The sequence below is a fragment of the Pelodiscus sinensis genome, chromosome 7 (genome assembly GCF_052426305.1).
Source record: "Pelodiscus sinensis isolate ZL-2025 chromosome 7, ASM5242630v1, whole genome shotgun sequence".
NCBI lineage: Eukaryota > Metazoa > Chordata > Testudines > Trionychidae > Pelodiscus > Pelodiscus sinensis.
Window position 1 is genome coordinate 38,148,444 of NC_143058.1, and position 14,294 is coordinate 38,162,737.

The 14,294-nt window shown below is 39.4% G+C and overlaps 1 protein-coding gene across 5 annotated transcripts in view; it reads right to left on the reverse strand.

Annotated features, from left to right (window-relative positions):
* Positions 1 to 14,294, reverse strand: part of GRB14 (growth factor receptor bound protein 14) — an 88,545-nt gene that overhangs the window by 70,810 nt on the left and 3,441 nt on the right. The window lies entirely within an intron of this gene.

Below are 14,294 nucleotides of genomic sequence, written 5' to 3' on the forward strand. Positions count from 1 at the left end.
AGAATACTTCTAGACAACTGTGATCTTGAAAAAAAAATCCTTCCTGACCTTTACAAGTGATCAGCTGAAGCCCTGAGGCAAGAGATTTGATAAGTCATTATCTTAGTGCAGAGCTTCAAATGTTAGCAGTCCACTGAAAGCAATTCAGACAATCCCATTCTCACTATGATTCATAAAAAGGGGATAAACAGGGTGAACTTCTAACAGCTCTGCAAAGTCAAGTTGATGTCTGCTTATCTCATTAATCAACTTCAGATAGAGATTTTTAAGGCTAAAAATAATATGCTGTAGGGGGTATACTTCTAGAGGTAGAAGGCTGGTCTTATTAAGGCACTGACCTGGGAGTCATGAGAGCTAAGTTGTGTTGATGCTTCTTCTGCAAATACAGCACAAGTCACAATCTTTGTGCCTCAGTTTCTACATTTTTAGAAGGATCAAGAAGCTAAATTCATTTAGTGTTTGTAAAGAGCTCTGAGACCCTTTGAGACCCTTACATGAAAGATGCTGCAGAACTATTATTTTAACCCTGAGGTGGCCAACCAGTTCTGAAGCAGTAGTAACTATGGTCGTTTCTACTATAGTGAGTTAGCCACACTTAACTGGCCAAATACCCACATGAGGTTAGTGGCTAACATGTTGGATACCATGGTTTTAACCTATTAAATATAGTATTAGGTGACCAGTATTCCTTGGAAGCTGAGTGCTTGAGCAGCCACCCATGAGAGATTCAAATGTCACCCAGCTAATGAACAGAGCACCCACAGTTAGCAGCATGTGTCTATTGGTGGTGCACATATGCATAGACCTCTATGCACATAAAATGTATTCTGCACATTAATGGAAAAATTAGAGGGAACACTGTAGGTGGTCATAAAAAGACCAACATATAGTCAGAGATGTCTGTTAGTCATACCATCTGTATTTCTTTATCAGAGACTGTTTTATCTAGTCAGTGGCATCATCTTTTGTGTTTCTGCCTCTAACAAAAGAATGAAGGTTATATTATCAAGATTAGTGAAGAAACACATGATAGGATAGAATTTAGTTTTTCTGAAAAAAGTATTTTTAAGTAAAACTGATGTGCACAAGGTAAAGATTTCAGAGTTTGTTCCACTTTGTGAGAAAACACAGTCTTATTTCCAAACTTAACATGTAGTGTGATGTCAGATATGCTTGCAGTAGGGCTGGAGTAAATATTTATTAATTCCCATGTAGAGACTCCTACACTAAAACATTACCCCATAAAACATTTACAGTATATATAATCTTGATTCTAGATACCTAGGAAGTTTACAATTAAGGTTGAATCAACTATTCCCTCTCTTCCTCCACGCCCATCTTGCACATACTGAAGTTGTACCACATCAGTTTGTTAAAAGGATGCAGTGTAGAATTCCAACAGCATGCTCTTTAGTTATAGGAGGATAACACCACATCAACTCCTCCAGCTTATATTTACGTAGAAGCATCACCCATTTCAGGGCATGTTAGGGGCAAATCTTGACAGCCTTGAGATTCTGAGTTGTGTGCTGAAAACTGAATCCAACTGATTAGTCAACTAGTGGTGCTCAGCTGACAGCCTGGTGCAACCAGAGGAGGCAAAGAAACCGAAGATATACTGTGTACATTTGAATCTCCTCTACTACTAATTCTTAGTCTGAGCAACATGCCTCAGGTGGGATGCGATCAGAGTTCATCACTGAATTTTGTCTACTAGTTGGATCATTAGCTTCTTCAGATTGGGCCAGGTACTAAGAGGAAGTGAAATGTGACCACCAACCCCCTCATGCATACTTGCATCACGTTATCATGACTGGCCCAGTAAATAATTAAGGGAATGGGGGAGATGGAAACTGACCATCTCCATGTGTGTCTGACAGCATGAAAGGACCAAATAAGACCTAGACACATGTGGTTCATTTTTCCATTCCTAGAACAGTTGTTCTAATATGAGCTTATATGCTCTGCAAGCTGTGCTAAGAGATGAACTTCTGTCAAGTTTCAATATTTATTTCCTCAATTGGAGTAAGTAGTAACATGCATGAAACTTGAAGGGAAGAGCACAGACTACAAGAGAGACGAGGTACATGCACATGGATGGAATGCTAGATGCAGATGCAGCACCACTGCGAATAGCTCTCTTAATAAAGACCTGGTTTAGTTTTAGAAATGTGGAGTCCTGTCACATCGTTACCTACCATAAAGGTACATGAAATGGAGTGAGGGTTCACATATCATCAAGAGCAGAGTCATATGCAAGGCCTCAAGCTAAACTGGAATAACGTTGGCCGGGAATAATGACTGGCCACCACACATTTTAGGCCTCACAAAGTAATATGTTCCATTAGCATGCAGTTCACACTCATTTAATAAAAAACCACACACACACAGAGCTTATAACCTCCTGGCAAAACTCAGGGTTTAAATAAATATGTAAGGTTAACACTACACAAAATCCAGGACTCCAACCACAGTTATTTTGTTTTCAGGTAAGCTGATATGAAGGAACAGCTACTTCCATGCTCCACCCTGCAGACAGGGAAGGACCCATGTGTTCCCCTTCTTCTCAGCCCATGGTGCACCAGCAATGGATTTCACCCCCACTCTGAGTCACCGGGACTCTTTCTCCCAGGACAGAAATAGCGAGAAGTAGTTCTGGGACTTGGATGAAATGCTGCCAGTATTGTTAGGTAGGGGTTAGAAGTGGGCAGGAACTGGTTTCCCAAACCTGCAAAGATTGTTAAGACTAAAGATTTTTTTTCCATTAAACACTGGAATAAATCTGTGACCTTTCAAAAATATTGCAGAAGAGACAGACCAATTCACCCCACACCACAATAGACTGTTGTTAGTGCACTCATCTTAATGGCAGAAGACAGCTTCAAATCCTTGCCAGACTATTACAGTGTCAAAAGGGGTACTCACTCTCTCCCTCTCCCCCCAAAAATTCCATCCTGGAGATGAAAAAACTCTGTCTTGGCAGGGAGCGCTGGCTTCTGAGCAGTGCTTCCCAGGAAGGTTCACTGGGACAGGATGAGAGATTGCAGGGGGAAATGAAAGGGGGGAATCCATGAGGTGATAGGGCGGGAAGAGATCTTGACGTAATGATCATGATTGGGGAGAAGAGTGGGACATAGCCTGATCCCTTCTCCTTAGGAAAATTCTGGTTGCTCAAACTATAAAATAGTATAGTGATGAACATGAAGAATTCTCCCTATCTGAGCATCTTGTAGATGTTGTTTAGCCTGTGCTATAGGGAAACAACCTATAAATAAAAATAAATTCAATGCCAGAATGTTCTGTGGCCTTATTAGACTATTCATCTGCACAGCTGCTGTGGGGATATTAGTCCCCACCTTGCATGTCAACTGTTCCTAAGTTTAGATACATAGTGGAGACAGCTGAAGACTGCTTTCTTCTAGGTTCTTGACTACAAACAAATTGAGATAAGTCACATTACACAGCACAATGCTCAGTTCTCCCCAGCACAATGCTCAGTTCTCCCCCTTGCTCCCATTCTGTTCAGTTATTTGTAGACTGTTAAACTCATAACAAGCAAATCCTGAAAGTCTGTGTACTTTCCAACTCTCTGCTATTCACGTAATTATTGGTACGTTCAAGTTAAAAATCATAGAAAATTATCTGTAAAGCTCTGCCAACTCAGTCATAACAAAACCATTGTATTTCATATTATCCTTTCCCCTTAATATATCAATAACTATGAGTAATTAGGAAAAGGACTCGAAGTTTGCAAGAATGTTTTCTCAACATTGGATAGCATTTCTATGTCATTATCAAGTGCTTGCAGCTGCTCACAAACTCAAGGTCTTAATGCAATCAGTAATAGGAGTTATCATAACAGAACTAATATAAAAAAGCCTATTTATAGCCTAAGTGCAGACACTAGCTGAAAATTTGAGTTTTAGTCACAAGACAGTTTGTTATCTTGATGTGCTGCATATCATGCATATTGTAGCAAGTTCTGAAGTACACATGCATATATACCAATCCTTGGTACATATTCTTGCAGCATGTATCAGTGTTCCTTCTAAGATTTTCCATCCATGAGCGGAGCGAATTTTTTCTTGTGCTCCAACAATAAGGTCATGTGCGCTTATTCGGATAGGTGCCACTGTGGCACCCACTAGTGGCGCTGCTCCCCAGTGCTATGAAAATTTGTGTTTTTACCACAAAGTAAATAACATGTATTTGCTATCCTATTGTAAAAACATAGTGGAGACAGGACACTGTACTTTCACCAAAATGCAAAGTAGGGGAGGGAAGAGTGCTCCCCTCTCAACATCACAAAGGAGTGATGAAATAATTAATTTTAAAAATGTCTTTGATTTTGGCATCACCAATTAGTAAACTTATGAGATCCCTTTCATCTTATTCACTTATATGGCAACACATTTTACAGAGCCATTTGATAACTGCTTCCTTAGAATCCTCTGTTCTCTTTGGGTATGTCTAGACTGCAAGCTTCTTTGGAAAGAAGCTTTTTCAAAAGAGTTCTTTCAAAAAAGCTTCTTTCGAAAGGGAGCATCCACACCTCAAAACCGGATTGAAAAAGCGATCTACTTTTTTGAAAGAGAGCATCCAGACTGCATGGACGCTCTCTCAAAAGAAAGCCTTGATTGCTATTCTCAGAATAGCCACCAAGGCACCTGTGTTTTTTTTCCAATTGCCTTTTCTTTCAAAAAATGTCTCTGTTCTGCATCCACACATACCTTTTTTCAAAAGAGCTCTTTCATAAAAGTCTTTCTTCCTCGTAATTTGAGGTTTACCAATGCCAAAAAACCCTGCGTTCTTCTAATTTAATTTCAAAAGAACGTGATTGCAGTGTGGACACAGGTGAAGTTTTTTTTTTTTTAAGGGCAATTTAAAAAACAAAACAATGTAGTCTAGACATGCCCTTTGAGACTTCATTGACCTCCATCTTGAGAAGGGCACTCATACACTCACCATTTTTGCTTTCACATCCATCACAGAATCTTGGAAGCCTATCTACCTGTCTTTTCATTCTATCGGTATTACCTTGCTCTGGCTCAGGGATTTTTGCATTTAGTAACAGTGAATACCTAGCTAAGTGGGCTGGTGGTGCTGAGAAGTACCTGTAAGAACTGCTTTAGCCAAAGCTTAGAACCTGCTATGGTTACATGTAGTCTCCTAGAAGCATGATATATGTTTATTTGCAACCAGATCGGTTTCTATTATCTGTCTAGTATCACTTAAATGTCTTCATTTTTTTTAAATGAAGTGTTCTTGTTTTATTTCACATTCATATCAGTGCTGTTATATGTAAGTGAGATGTAATAGCTGGTGTGTATTCTGTGTCTTTGGATGCCCACAAAAATACAGATCTGCTGTCTCCAATGACAAGCTGGATGCAGCAGGGAAATCCTTCTGGAGAGTTTGGGAACTGAAGGTAAGCTGCAAGGCAAAGTTAGAAGTGGCAGAGTCCAAAGGAGGTTGTTTGACTATCAGACAGAAAGGTAACAACAGGGAGCTGCCACACTTCTTGGCAATAGCCTAGTCTTCCCCTTGCAAAGGCAGGTGTGTGTGGCGGGTAGGGAGGGGGAGAAATAGGGCGACTTTTGGTTTTGGATGCTGAGAAAGCATCACTGCTATCCCAGAGATCTAGTGCCATACACTTTCCATCAAAGTTAATGGAAGATGTGTGGGTCTTCTTTTTATTATTATTTAAAAGTCTCCCATGTGCCAGATACCCTTACCAAGAGAGAAGGCAGTGTTCTACCGTATGCATGGCATATGCAGGAGAATGTGAGCACAAGACATCTAAACTTCAAGCCCCATGAGGACATTTCTGAACCAAATTACTTTGTTTCCAGAGATTAGAGCCAACCCGCTGAGCTCTGCTACCCCAACCAGGCCAGAAAGGAGGGAAGGAGAGGTTCCCCCCCCCCCTTGTACTCTACAGGGTGCAATCAATTCCAAGTTCCCTTCAACAGCACCTGCCTTACTAAGGATGGGAAACAAATACGGTCACTGGTGTCTGGTTTTTGAATGGAACTTCTGGTCAAAAAGAGATCCAAATTGCTCTGGTTAGTATTGCTGACCAAGCAGTTGACTGCCTGGTTGGTGATACCACGCAGCCAGACTGATTGGCTCCCCATGAGCCTTCATACCACAAGGCTCCCAGGAAGCAGTAGCACATCTCCCTCTGGCTCCAGGCTGAGAACTGCAGCCAATGGAAGTGGTGGGGTAGCACAGCATGCAGAGCTGCATGGCCATGCTTTTGCAAAGGAACCAGAGGGGAGACATGCCAACTGCTATTGGGTACAGCTTGAGATAAGCACCACCCAGAGCTTGCATCCCTACTCCCATCCCCCACCTCCCTCTGAACTCCTCAGTCCCAGCCCATACTACACCCCTAAACCTCAAATCACTCATCCCCAGTCCCACCCCAAAGTTCACACACACCACACCTCAACCCCCTTCCCAGCCCTGAGCCCCTCAGTCCCAGCCAGAGCCTCCTCATATAGGCTCTAAATGTCTCATCTGTGGTCCCACCCAAGAGCCTGCACCCCCCAGCCAGAGCCCTCACACCCTCTTGCATCCCCACCCATTGCCTCAGCCTGGAGTCCCCTCCCACACAGTGAAACAGCAGCACTCCCTAGGGGGGCAGGTCTCACCTTCTCCCCATGAGATAGGGGTCACTGCCTAGAAACAGGATTTGGGGTCCCAACAAGGGGGGGGGGCAGGCTGGAGTCTCTGTGCTGGGAAAGACTCTCGGGGATCAGCACCACTGGTGAATGCCACATCATGACATGTCCAAACAAGCACACATGGACCTCAACATTGATGCACAAGACAAAACTCACTCCACTTATGGAGGGGAAATCTTAGCGGGAACCATGCACAATAGTTGCATTGTTTTAACTGCACAGATATACTTAGCTATCTAATATATAAAGGAGAATGTTTGTAAGTTTGTGCACTAATAACTTGGACACTATAAGAGCTACCACAACTAAACTTTGCATGGGATAACATTTCATACAGGAGAAGGGTTTAAGGTACTTTTGGACCCAATGTGGCCCAAGCTCAAGCTGTAAAAAAAGATAATGGACTACTGTTTTTCTACATTTTGTTCCTCCGATTTCCCGAGCAACGCTGGGTAACTCCAGCTAGTACTATCATAAAGTAGAGCCCTGTACAAATACAAAGTTGGTATCTGCAACTGCAAAAATGATCTATGAAAGTTCACATCTATAGATGCAGATACACTCATGCATATAAGGTAGATATTTGCAGCTCTAAATATAAGACACCTTTAATCCTTTATACCAGTAGGGGAGCATCCATACTAACCGCTGTACTTGTATAACTATTTTGATTTAATTCACTTGCACACCTGCCAAAGTAGTTATATTACTATAAAAATCTGTATTTAGAACAAGCCTTTGTTTAGCAAACTACTTTTCAAGTTAGCTGAAGCACAATAGTTATCCTTAAGTTTCTACTAATTTATTGCCAATGTTTTGTAGTTTGCATTCATTTTTTAATTTTTTTTGCTTTAAAAAAAAAAAAAAAGAAAGTCGGTCCTCTTTAGTGGATTCAGTTCCATGCTGTACTTCCAATCTTAAAAACAACAACAAAACTTAGCACAATATAGTAAAATTTAAAGGAAAGTAAACTTCCGGGTTCATTATTTATATCTTGTGCAGAAATGGAGCCAAAAATAAGGTACTCATTCATAGGTCTGCATGACTCCCAATATTCACAAGTACAACAGTAACCACTTCAGTGGATAATGAACTTCCAGTTAAGTGGGAGCACAAGTGTCTCCCCTTTCTATTTCAGTTAATCACCCTAAGCTATCTATTTGTACCTCTGGACCCTTTGCTCTATTCATCTGAAGTCACTACTTTTGTGTCCATGAAATCTCATGATACTATCTATTTTTGTTAATCTAAGGTGCTGCAAGACCATTTGTTGTTTACATTTTTTTCAGTTACAGACTAATATGATTGTCTCTCTGAGACTTTCAAATTATAATGTTAATTTTAGCCCTTGATTAGTAAATATTTTAAAGGCCATGTTGTAGGTATGAAGTTCTTCTTTACCATGAAACTTTAACAAAGTTACTAATGCGAAGCAGTCACTTCTGAAAGGAAGCAAACAATCACACTGGAATTAAAACATGTATTTTCTCTTACATTGTTTTTCTAAAATGGAAATCATGGAATTATTTAAAGTGTATTTTGTCTCAGTGATAAAAATAGCCATTTGTTGAGAAAACCAAGAAAGAGAAAACACACAAAGATAACATTACAAGGAATAAACTGTTCTTCACCTTGAGATTCACTGCTGTTTTATTTTTACACTTCAAACTGGCTTCAAGGAAACTCAGAGCATAATTACCTTGAAGGACTTTTGTGGTGAAATAGTTTTTGACTTATCCTTAGCAAATCTATAACTGTCACTCGAGGGCAAGTCATTCTTGTTTTGTCATTAGAGAGCATTGAACGCTAAAATGTAATTGACTCTAAAAAGTTGACATTTATTAAACCTTAAATACTTGTCTTTATTTAACAAGAATGGGGAAACTGGAAAAGTATATAAAACTAGATCATTAGATTGCCCAAACACCCATTTTACTATGGGATTCTATATGAGATAATTACAGAAGAAAGTACTGACCATTCATGTATTTAACATTTTAAAGCACAAAAGATCAGAGCTATAATCTAGTTTCCTTCTTTAATTAAGAAACTGCAAAGAATGTAAAAAATGCATAGCATAGCATAGCATGAGCAGAATCCAATGAACTATACTAAAGATAGAAACATGATTTACCATTCCTGATCATACTATAGATTTAATTTTTATACTCTTCCAACAACAATTGGCAGAATTTGGCACCAACACACTTGGCCAATTCTGCAAAGCTGTATATTAGGGCTAAATTTTCTTCCTGATCCCTGCAGAGGAATATATTATGCCTTGAAGCAAGACATTTGATTACTCTTCACTGAGCATGCATATATATGAGTTATTTATGGCCAAAACTATCCAGCCATCTTATATTACAGGTGACATTTCATGCCTATGCAGCTCCCTGCTGAAATCAGGTTTTCCAAATACCTGAAATAGATTGATAGGTCTTAGTTCAAGAAAGGTACCAGGGTGCCTGAAAGTATGCAGCTCACTCCCTGTGAAACCCATATCTCAGTCCCTCTTCCCCCATTGGAAAATAACTAAAGACTGGTGTGACCCTGCTGGCCCTATACTCCACTGCCTTTTTTTTCATTTGTTTATTAAACCAAAGCTCTTGTGCAGTTTTTTTTCTGTTCAACTTTTAAGTTTATTCAGCAAAGCTATTTGTTTCCATGGTGTTGGTTCATTAGAATATCCATGTTTTAACAATAAATGTCAGGTACCTGTGGTACAAAATTATGCTTTCAGTGCTGCCATAATATCAGGACGGCAATTGATGACAAAATGCAAAACTTCCCCAAGCTGTATGAGGAAATGGGAGACTGACAGCTGTGTTGACAATGCAGAACTGAATAATGTTTACACACACACACACACACACACACACACACACACACACACGTCCCACTTCCCAAACATAGGCAAATTTATCCTTCTGTCATAAAAGCCAGTTAGTAGCCCATTTAAACTTAATTCCAGCAAGTCAGCCCCATTAAATAGGTGTCTCAGTCACTCAGCATTCGCTGTAGTACATTTGAAAATGATGTACTCAGGTAAAAGACAAAAAGATAAGCAAGAAAGAGTAAAGTTCAAACTTAATGTTAATATTTTAGGCACGCTTTCATTTTCGACTAAATGGTAACTCCATCTCTGGGTGTGTCCTAAAGAATAAAACAGCCTAATTGAAATTGTTAGCATCTATGTGGTAGATATTTGAGAGCTTAAAAAAATAAAAAAGAATAATAGTGCCCTCCTATTGTGTGTATCTAGGTGAGACAGGTCTTTTACAGCCAGATGCCTGAAACATCTGAAATAATATCCCATTGAACAATCCAAGCCTCTTTCAAAATTAGAGAATTCCTGGGCTATATTTTAAAACAGGCAGCCACATAAGAAAGATGTTTGATTACTTTGACTTGTAGTGTGGTGGGACAAAAGGAGAGAGGAAAACCATGAAACTCTCAAACAGCCCATGATACTGGAGTCCAATTAAACTTCTCCTTTCTGAGACCAAAGATTATAGAAAAAATGTTGGAAAATCATTCCCAAAATCTATTAAACACCCAAAGACATCTACAGAATGATCCAAGTACCTGTGAAACAGTTGGCTAGACTTAACATAGAAAAAAAGGTTTGATATTGTGTTTCCTGGATATGTGGAATGGCTCTGTTGTATATATCTACTTCATCTTATTTTTATGTTTTAGGCTCTCTTTCTTTCTTTTAGGGGCATACTTAGAATATTAGAACTGGAATGGACCTCAAGTGGTTATCAAGTCCAGATTCCTGCACTCACGGCAGGGCCAAGCACCATCCAACCTGCTCTTAAATATCTCCAATGATGGAGATTCCACAACCTCCATACACAATGTATTCCCGTGCTTAACCATCCTGACACTTAGGAAGTTTTTCCTAATATCCAACCCAAAGCTCTCTTGCTACAATTTAAGCCCATTGCTTCTTGTCTTATCAGATATTAAAAGAGAATAATTTTTCTCCATCTTCATTGTAACAATCTTTTAGGTACTTGAAAGCTGATACATGAGGGAAGACTGAAAGAACTGGGTTTGTTTAGTTTGGAAAAGAGAAGACTGAGATGGGATGTGTCATGTTTTCTATACCTTTAATCATTTTTGTTCCTCTTCTCTGGACCTCCTCCAAATCTTTCCTGAAATGTGGTGCCCAGAACTGGGCACAATATACCAGTTGAGACCTAACTGATGCAGAGTAGACCAGAAGAATTAGTTCTTGTGTCTTGCTTCCAACACTGATATTAATGCATTCCCAGAATAAGGTTCTCTTTTTTCACAATAGTATCATACTTTAGACTCATATTAACTTGTGGTCCACTATTACCCCTAAATCCTTTTCTGCAGTACTCTTTCCTAGACAGTCATTTCCCATTTTGTATGGGTGAAACTGACTGTTCCTCTCTTAAGCAGAACACTTTGCATTTCTCCTTATTATCTCAGACCATTTCTCCAGATAATTTTGTATTACAACCCTGTCCTCCAAAGCACTTGCAATCCCTCCCTGCTTGGTATCACCCACAAACTTTATAAGAGTGCTTTCTATGCTATTTTTTGAGTTGTTGATGAAGACACTGAATCCATTCCAAGACTAATCTCTGCAGAAACCCACTTGTTATGTCTTTCCAACATGACTGTGAACTATTAATAACTACTCTCTGAGAATGGTTACCCATCCAGTTTTGCACCCACCTTATAGTAGCCTCACCTAGGTGTATTTCCCTAGTTTATCTATAAGAAGGTCACGAGAGACTGTATCAAATGCTTTACTAAAAATCTAGGTATTCCATGTCGACCATTTCCCCCTAATCCACAAGTCTTGTTTTACTATCAAAGAAAGCTCTTGGGTTGGTTTGACAAGATTTGTTCTTTACAAATCCATGCTGACTGACTTACTTCCTTAATTTCCAGATGGATTATTTAACTATTTGCTCCATTATCTTTCCTGGCACACATGTTAAGCTGACTGGTCAGTGGTTTCCTGGATTGTCCTTATTTCCTTATATTTGCCCTTTCCCAATATTCTGGAATCTCTCCCGTTTTCCATGGACTTTTCCAAGATGTCTGAGCCATTAGCTGTTACCTCCTTGAGTATTTTAGGATGCATTTCATCAGGCCCTGGTGACTTGAAAGGATTTAACTTTTCTAAGTAATTTTTAACTTGTTCTCCTGTTTTAACTTCTGAATCTACTTTCTTTTCTCCAGCATTCACTCTTGTAGTCATCCAAATCGCCGCTGGTGGAAACCGAAACTTGTCTGACAATGATACATTAGACTTATTTAGAAGCTAACTTTGTAAATTTTCTTTACTTGTCTTTTGCTTAAATCCATCAGGAAAATAAATTTAAGATGAGAAGGAACCCTTTAACCATGAGCACTATATATAATGTATTTGACAATAGTGTAACAAATTGCAATTCTCTTTTTAGAGATAATGAATTCTCTTATTACAACTGGCTTTGAGGTTTCTAGTTTCATGTAATTCTATAGTAATAATGTATTCACAGTAGCATTCGTATCTGTATTCAACATACTGCAGCTCTGTTACAAAGAAAGAATAAAAAAAGTGGCTAAAGCAAGCACCGGGAACTGGGAGAGACTCAAATTCTAGAGAAGAGAATCTGTCTCTTTCTCTGTGAAGCCTTAAACAAGTTACTTCAGCTCTCTGCACACCTGTTTACTCATGTGCAAGGAAGATATAATACTTTACTGAAAAAAAAGTTATGGGAGGGTTTAAATCTATATTGCAAAACAAAACTGAAATTTGAGTAAATAATCATTTCAGGACTGAAACATTTTTACTTGAGCTTTAAGCTATAAGTTCAGTGCAATTTACATCTGAAAAGTGCCAGCATTCTCAGCGGACATATTATGGACTTGATCAAATGCCCAATGACATCAACAGAAAAGGCCCCTTTGAGTTAACTGAGCATTGGATCAGGCCATATATAACAGTTATTGCAACTCCACCTTTAAAGAAGGCCCTTGATTTTTAATCCACTAATACTTTTACCACAAACGTTTTTCTCCTTAAATGGGAGAAAAAAATGACAGTACAAAGATTGGAATGGGATCAAAGATTTGGAGCCCAGAGCAAGAGCCTTTAACTGAACTAGACTTCAATAAAAGCAGTAAAGATGTGAAACTTACATTTATACTCATACACCAGCCTCAGGATTGAGCGGTGCTAATTAATGAAGACAAATACTTTTCAATTTGATCGACTACAACAACATGCAGTTGGGCTCTTGCAATATTATAGGAGGACTTAAACAGTTTAATAGCTTTAAGTACAAAGATTGCCATGTCGAGTGGAAAAAGACAGGTTTAAACCTTAAATAGGAGGTGTTAGAAAAAGTTTCAAGTAAGAGTGTCTAGCCCTTATGAGGGCAAAGAATTTTACAAATATGAACAGATTCAATGTTTTCTTCCTGACTCTGCAGAAAGATACCCATAATGTCTCTGCTGCTGTTTATAGCTTCACCGAGTATTAATATTACACATGTGCACTCAGTTTCACTTCTGATAGTCAAAATCCTGCAGGCAGTTGTGAAAATGACAAGAGTTAGGTGATTCCGTTAATGCAAAACTTAGAGAAATAATAGCGTAAGCAAACACCACTCCCATTCATTGTTGAAAATAAGATGGACCCCAACAGAATTAGGTGAGGAGGGTTCAAGTAATAGTGATCTCTTGCTCCCGTCTCATGCCACAGAACCCCAACTTTCACAGCAGGAGGTTGCAGAAAAAAGTTAAAGTAATGGAAATCCTCACACAAACTGTCATAGGGAAGAAAGGGGTTGAGAAAGAAGCAAGCAAGCAAGAAGCTTTCAGAGACCAATACTGAAGGATGGAGCCTCTGAAAACAGATAGACATCAGGAAATGGCATCTCATCGAAGTATTACTCTTGGATTTTGCTGACAAGCCCCTGGTACCTATCCTCTACATCAGCCTCCAGACCTATGATGCAAAGGAGCTTACTATGACTGGGGAAAAAGTTGAGAGATATAGTGACACAGCAGATGGAACAGTGGGCCAGATAGTCCTGGTCATGGAGCAATGCATGAGGATGACCAGTGGGACCTGAACTCAATCCAGATGGACTTCTTTCAGAACACCATTCCCTGTAATGGGACAACTTTAAAGGGTTAGGTAGGGATTATTGAAGAGATAAGCATTATTGAAGAGATCTTTCATGCCAGAAGGGCATTAAAATTTTTAACACCTCACTTATCCCAGGAGGACATTTTCCAGTAGAAACTGTCCTGTTACTAACAGTCTCTCTGTAGCTGATCACTGCAGAGAAATGAAAGCTACTAATAGCCATGTTAGCTTGCACAATTTCTTGGTGGAAATCTGAACGCTGAGCAAGAAACAGTCCTCCTGCAAGTAGGTACTCATCAGCTCTATTTCCTTTTGTACTTGCCCAATGTCTAAAACACCTCACAGGAAAGATCCCAGAGAGCCAGTAGGAGTGTTCCACTGACATGAAGTTTCTTCCACCCACATACATTTTTAAAAAATTCAAGAGTTGGGCCAATTTGTAAGAGACAAAGTTTAAACCCCATTGGTTTCTTGCT